At 43.5% G+C, this 7,500-nt stretch overlaps 1 protein-coding gene across 1 annotated transcript in view; it reads left to right on the plus strand.

Moving 5' to 3' along the window:
* The first annotated feature begins 4,105 nt into the window (after positions 1-4,105).
* The window catches only part of akt3a (v-akt murine thymoma viral oncogene homolog 3a), a 108,438-nt gene continuing 105,043 nt past the window's right edge, over positions 4,106-7,500 (plus strand). The window contains exon 1 of the mRNA XM_076285220.1: positions 4,106-4,376. The gene's annotated coding sequence lies outside the window, so the exon portion shown is untranslated. The remainder of the gene's footprint in view (positions 4,377-7,500) is intronic.

The raw sequence follows: 7,500 nt of genomic DNA on the forward strand, positions 1-7,500 counted from the left end.
AGACAGGGCGGCACGGATAGGAAGTTTTCTATCAGAGTAATAGCAAGGAATCAAGGCCAGTGAGTTTTATGATAATATAAGACTTGACCTTGGTACCGTGAGAGCCTTGCTCTGCACTGCAAATAATATTACCCATTCACATAAGATTGTTTACAGACTAATAATCTGAAGATTACCCACAGCATCAGAGACTGATAATCTGAGCCTGTCTCTTTTATTCCAGATGGCTGCAGTTCCCTTCTTCGCCACACAGATGGAGGATGGTGCACTTTTCCAAAGTGTAGTAAGAGGACTCTACATACTCATTACATGCAAACACACACAGTAAGTGTTTTTTTGTGGTCAAACAATAAAATACTACTGGATTTATAATAGTGTTATAATGCTGAAGGGATAAAGCATTTCTCCATAATATTGTCACACACTCCAACATAGTGTTACTGCTTGGTCACTGATATGTCTTATGTGTAATACACTTATGTGTATGTATCAACTTTGTTAAAACATGTAGGAAATATGCATAGAGGATATAAGAGCAATTGGTAACTATTATTCTTCAGGGACAGTGTGTGTCATTGGGAACTATTATTCTTCAGAGGCAGTGTGTGTCATTGGCTTAATTCTTTTCACAACTGAAATCACTGACTGAAGTGTTGATGTAAAACTAAACATGTTGAAGTGTTGATGCATCACAGACCAACACACAGACGTGCACACACACACATCTGCGCACACACGCAGACACACACACACGTGCACACACACATTGGCGCACACACGCAGATACACACACACACACACACGTAGACACACTCACCCGTGCACATACGCAGATACACACACACGTGCACACACATACAGACACACACATATACACACACACACAGACACACACACATCTGCACACACACACAGACAGACACACTAAACCTTTACCTGTTGATTTATTTGTGTGTATGTAGGGTGTATCTACAAACACACACACACACACACACACACACACACACACACACACACACACACACACACACACACACACACACACACACACACACACACACAGAAACACACACGTATACAGTACACACACACATCTGTGCACACGCGCAGACACACACACATACACACTGAACCTTTACCTGTTTATGTATCTAGTATATGCAGTGCCAGGTCAGTTCCAAAGTGAGATTCTATATCAAAAGTGAGGCAAAGCCTAGCTTTTCTTATGGGAAAATGTGGGTATATATTACACACACACACACACACATAGACAGTGTATTATCCAGAGTGGGATGAAGCCTTTCTGCAATGTCCCCCTGACCTGATACACAGACTCACACACAAAGCATATTCTCAATAAATACATAGATAGAGGACAAAGCACCTAAAATTAGCAATGCAAAACATAAACTATACATCGCACAGTGTGGTCAGATGCCATGGGCTCTCTGCTGTGGCCAGATGGTGCAAAAAGGCTACAGAACAGCTGTCATGGCGACAGTGGGAAGTGAACCTGTTCCCCCCAGCGGTTTTAAGAACGTTCTGGAAAAAGTGTGTTTTTTCTTTTTCAATCTGCCTAGAGAGTCAGCTACTTTGCTTTCTCCCCTGAACAGGGGACACTTTCTCACCTGGAGCTGTTACAGAGGACAGAAACACAAAACAGTACGGATATGCAAACGGACTAATGGTTTTCTATGGCTTTACATGATATAGCCTACTGTTGCCGCAGATTTTTTTTCAGCTTCAGAATTCAGATAGCATTGCTCTGCTGTCCTTCGTATCCCCTCTCTCTCATCCTCTCAAAAACAAAATGTTGTAGATGTTGGTATTTTAAAGGGACACCAGGCAACGTTTTCGTGTGAATTAATCATCTTCGTAAGTCGGTATATGGTTAAATGACTCTGTGAAAAATGTGTCCACCATCTTATTTTTTTAGAAAGATAAAAACAGGATATTCTTTGGTAGAAAACATCTTTCTTTAATTTATCCAAATGTTTAACACACGATAACTTGCACATCAATCAGTCTGACTCTCCCACACCAACACACTGGCCCTTTTTAAAAGAGAACCTGTGGGTGTGGCCCAATTAACTTAATTAACAATTATTACTTTCACCTGCAGACAGTTAGTCAGCCAACACACAGACAGGAACATGTGCAAAAGTGCATTCAATTAAAAACTGTGTTCTAAAACAGGGAAGATGTGGTCAGCATCTTCACAGACTCATTACGGGGTGAATGAAGGCTCTCTCGCCCGCCCCTACTGCCTGTAAGAAGAATATCCCACTTGCAAGTTTGGTGTATCCTACCTTCCGTCTCACAAAGTCTCAGACATCGCGAGAAGCAGGATCAGTTTACATCCTGCATCCCCAGCACAGAGACAGGCTAGCGAAACGCCAAATTTGTTTCTTTTGATTCGGATCGTGATGCGTGGCACCTTTCTCACCTGCAATTTTGGTTCGGACAATCGAACCAAACTAAAGTCAGAAGGTCCGGAGTCGGACCATATGAGGTAGGTGTGAAAGCCCCCTAAAGCAGTTGAAGCCCAACAACCAAACAAAAAGCATAAAGGCAAAAACAGAAAAACAAGTGGGACTAGTCAGTTCACCTCTGTACCGTTTGTTTACACTGTAGACAATTTCACAACTCCACATTCATAAACACAATGTCATACAAACACAGATGTGTACCGCCATCTACATAAAACATCTATAAATACACATAAAGGAAGAAAATTGTAACCATTGTAGTCTGCTTTGGTGTGCCTAATGCTCTCTCTCTTTCTCTCTCTCTCACACACACACACACACTTTTTATCCCTCTCCACACATAAAAAAGCCATCAAAACTCAAGGAAGGTTAAGGTATTAAAGGACATTTACGCAAAACATCATAATTATATTTATGAGTGCCATTGTAATTGTAAAAGCAAACAGGTACAAATGGATTCTATTTCCAGACACTCCTCTCCACTCTGCAATTTCTGCAGGGACCGTATGATTAAATATGATTGGATTATAGTCCAGCAAGGCACTGTCAGACAGTTCCAGCCCATCTACTGTTACACTTTAATGAACACTATTTGTTTATAGTTATGCTACGGCCATACGCATGAGTTATCCTGTTACCCAAATGTTTCCTTTTCAATGGACAAATGATGCATCATGGGAATGAAAGACAATGTAAGAGTTTTGTTTCTACAAACATAGCTATGACATGTGTTCAGTGGCCCTTCATTAAATAAAACACTCCCTTCACAGGCATTTGGTGCAGTTTGTCCATACTGCCAAACTGCACATCTGTGGGCTATAAAGATTACTACTGTAGCCTACAGCAAACAATTCCATCGCCAGTATGTTTGCTGACTGTAAAGGTTATATCATTCTTGTCTTTGGATATTATTATAACATCCTGTATAGTGACTCATTTGGAAGGACATGTTGATTTTCGTCAAGGCCAATCACTCTGTCTTTGTCAAGGACAGTGGGAAGCAATTTGTGGATCCTCCATGTGTTCTGGGTCATTGCTAAAATGTACTGTTTTTTTCTTGACCCATGCTATACCATTCCACCACCACGTTCCATGGAAATTGGGCCGGTATAACACAAACAAACTGCTGACAAACAGTTTGTTACTACAGTAACTAAACTAGATAAATAAATTGAGTTAAAATCAATTCAGCTCAAAAAAGAAAAAATTCTCGCCATGTTCCTCGCGGGCTCTATAGAAACATGCCCCATAATCAAATTCAAATGGCATATTACCAGACTCAAATTCACAAAGTGAAAAACACAAAGTGTGGCTAAGCCAGGATAATAGCCTACCTAAGAGCCCCTGGCAAACAAATTAGTTGAAAGATCTGTCAAAAGGGATTATGGTTCATCTAAAAATGATAGGCTATTCATGTTGTTCAATCGATCTGAGTGAATGAAAAATTTTAAATTAAATTATATTTCTTAAATGTTTAAGCGTCTTCGACAGGGAGGTCACAGGTCATGAGTAGTTCTGCTGATTTCACAGGTACGGGCTTTGACATCTCCGCTCATCTCTCACGGGACTCTCGCGATAGTTCCCTTGCCAAAGCGACGACGGAGGAGAGTGAGCACGGTAACCCGAAGAGGCAGACGGACGCAAGGACCATCCGAGCTTGGCGTGCGTGCGGGAGACAGCAGAGTGAGAGAGAGAGGGGGACGCCGTAGCCTACGAGAAGTGACGTGACGTCACTGGCTTTCCTGAAAGTCAACAACAAGCCAAGCGGCAGAGGCTCAACGGCGGTTCTGGGGAAACAGAGGAGCAGCAGCCGCCTTGTTGACCCACAGTCGATTGTCCATTAGGTCCTCTCGACCGCAGGGACAGCTGTAACTGAACATCGAAAAGGTACTCAGCTTTTCGTATTTTACTCCTTATTATAAGATATAATACTGCGCGACTAGGTTCATCTGGTAGACAGCCTTTCCCCCTCTCTCTGTCGTTGATAAGGAAGACGCTCACTGGCTCGCGGAGGATTCCAAGCGCGGGGGAATCCACCAGTGTCTCCCCATCACTGTTACTCAGCCAGGTATTAAGCACTTCCTCAGATAGGCTACATGCTCTGTTACTGCTACAGCAATACGCTGCCAGGCAATACGGCGGTTAAAAACTGGTTCGTTGTACACGGCAGACATAATTTCCTTGCTGGGAATGTGATGGAGATATGGGGAGGGAAGGGGTAGCCGTGGAGTTACTGCTGCAGCACTTTCAGCGAAGGGAGCGAGGAGGAGGAGGAGCTGGGTTTGGCCTAGCGCGCGTGTTTATCCACACGCTCTGTTTACACTCGCGCGCGTTCCACATGATTGAAAACAGAGCAGTACAAGGAAAATACGGGGGAAAAAAACATCCCAAACGAAAACGTTAATTTAACTGGCACCCTACTGTGAAAGACCAGCGTTGTTGGTCGTCTTGCAAGTTCATGGTGACGTGCGGGTTTGTCATGACAGCTCGTGAACCTGATAGCCTCGGTGATGATGCAGAGAGCTGCCATCAAAAACAACGTGCAGCAAGTGCAGTTGTTTGTGGGTTTTGCAGAATGCCACTTTTGCCTTACCATTGCTTCTATATAGTAGCCTATTACTAACACGGGTAATTTACTTTTTCGTCGATACATCTTGAGCTGCATACGTAAGAATAAATGATACCTTGGAGATCAAGCCAGTTTGTCAAAGGTGCCTGCGTAGCACGCAAGATTCCCAAACTGCGCCACAAAATACTCCTGGGCACGTCATATACTCAAATTAAGCGGAAAGCATCTTCAACACACGGATGCCACACATGCTGTGTCAGGGCATGTCGTCTGTCATCTGTATTCCTAGCAGGGAGGCTAACACGTAGCTTCATGCTTATACAGTATGTTTTATACGCGAAGGGCATGCTAACTCATCTGTGCGCCTTGTCAGCTGACATTCATAACACAATGATGAGTCAACAAGTCATTAACTTATAGTTTTACATCAGCCCTTAAATAGTTTTGACAATGTGCATTATGAAGAAGGCTCAGAAACCTGCCCAAATCATGTGTAGCCTAATGATCACGGTAAGAGCTAGAGGATTTTTCAGTGTGTATGGGGGAAAAGGACGTACTCAGATATGTAATCAATGACGATGTGTGGAAAAATTGCTGTAAATGTTGGATTTCTACCTGACTGGCTCTCCAGCTTTCATAGTACAAGTAATTCATGTTTGTAGATTGAGTATGAAGTGCAGAAGCAACTCTGCTTTGCTCCTGACTCCTGTCTTATATGATTTGCTCCTGTGTAATAGACTGATTTAGGGCATGAACAAAAGGCCACGGTAGATATCTGTTGCCCAGTGTAGACGCAAAGCCAATCACCCAGTAACCCCTTTGCTCTTAGCACCAATCCAGTGTCCTTAGGAGTCTGAGACCTGCTGTGCCCCTGCATAGTGTTTCTGCACCGGCAGGGTTGGAATCAAATTCCCTCACCCCCTCCAAGGGAATATGGTTTTTGAGGGGCGGGTGGCGGGTGTTTTCCTTGCCCAGACCAACCTATCATGAAAGCACTTGACTTTAGAGTAGACCCGCTGCTGATAGGCTATGGACTTGAGCCAGAACATGGCTCGATCTGTGTCCTGACTCCACTGCTACTTGGCTGCTGTCTACAGCAGGCATCCATGGATCAGCATATTGCTTTATTTCTCCTCAACTAGAGGTCATTTCAGGACAACAACGTCATGCCCAAACAATAGTAGTGCCTTAAAACCTTTATACCTTTTAAAGCATTGACTGCTTTGGGCAGAAGGCTAAGTAGTCTATAGAACTAATGCCTACCGTGAGGAGATACTCCTAATTACTCTGTGAGTGATGCTTATGTTATAATGGCATAATGCCACACTGCAGAATGAGCTTGGTGGACGGTGTACAATGGTGCATATTAGGAAGGGGCATACCAATATATTACTTCCATCCATTTTTACCTCAAACGAATTATCCACACAATCTCACGTGTTTAACAACAACACATGTTAAACAACACTACAAGTCAGGCATACACACATGGTCCTGTTCAATGGCTTAAAGGTGAAACTGGCTCGGACTGAAGTACATTGGTTGTGTTTTGTGGTCTTTCATGCACCCTTTTAAACAGTTGCATTGTCTCATGCAGAAGTCATTCAGCAGTTGGGGACACTGGTGCAACAATGGGCTATCCCTACTGTTTGACCTTTTGGGCTTTGTGTTTTTTTGCAGAAGTGTTATAAACAACTCCCACCAATGAGCTAACAGCGTAACTGCAACACTTCTCTAATGAACTTGCACTTCTGTTATTTGTGGATCCTGTCTGCCGTTTCCTTAAAACAAACGGAAAGAAAACAAACCAAACTAAAGCGACTGGAAGCGGTTCTGCCTCCCAGACGTACACATCCGCCGGCGGCCATTCAAAACCTTTCACATCCTCTATTCTAGTTTCAGACTAAACCACCGGCCCTGTTTCGAGAGGTTTCTCTTTCATTGACACTTCCTATTCATGAGTTTAGCGCTCGTCTTGTGAATGCAGAAGTCTTCGCTGGCCTTTTCCTTTCGCTCCCCTGGCGAGATGTGGCCCCTTTAGACTCGGCCGCTGTTGTCACATGCTGTCATCCCCATAACAAAGGGACACTGTGACCAGTGCGTTTCCAGTCTTCCTGGACTGTAAGTAAGAGACCTAGCTGTTCTTTTACAGTCATGTTCAGCAGCCTCTCTGCTGCAGGCCAGCGCCTCTCTCTGATTGGGTGCAGCTGGAGCTGTGTCTTCTGTTCATGTTGCCTGGGCTTCTCTCTTTTTCTCTTCTCTCTGCCTGTCTTTCTCTCCATCTTTCTCTCTCTCTCTCTCTGTCTTTCTTTCTTTCTTTCTTTCTTTCTTTCTTTCTCTCTCTTTCTCTGTTTTTCTTTCTCTGTCTCTCTTTCTCTCTCCCTCTCTGTTACTCTCTCTCTCTCTGTTTTTCTCTCTCTCTTTCTCTCTCTTTCTCTCTTC

The sequence above is a fragment of the Alosa pseudoharengus genome, unplaced genomic scaffold, assembly GCF_046254945.1.
Source record: "Alosa pseudoharengus isolate Yale_2024_CS ecotype anadromous, Long Island Sound unplaced genomic scaffold, YU_APseudo_1.1 YU_APseudo_1.1_scf_15, whole genome shotgun sequence".
In the NCBI taxonomy this organism is placed as follows: domain Eukaryota; kingdom Metazoa; phylum Chordata; class Actinopteri; order Clupeiformes; family Clupeidae; genus Alosa; species Alosa pseudoharengus.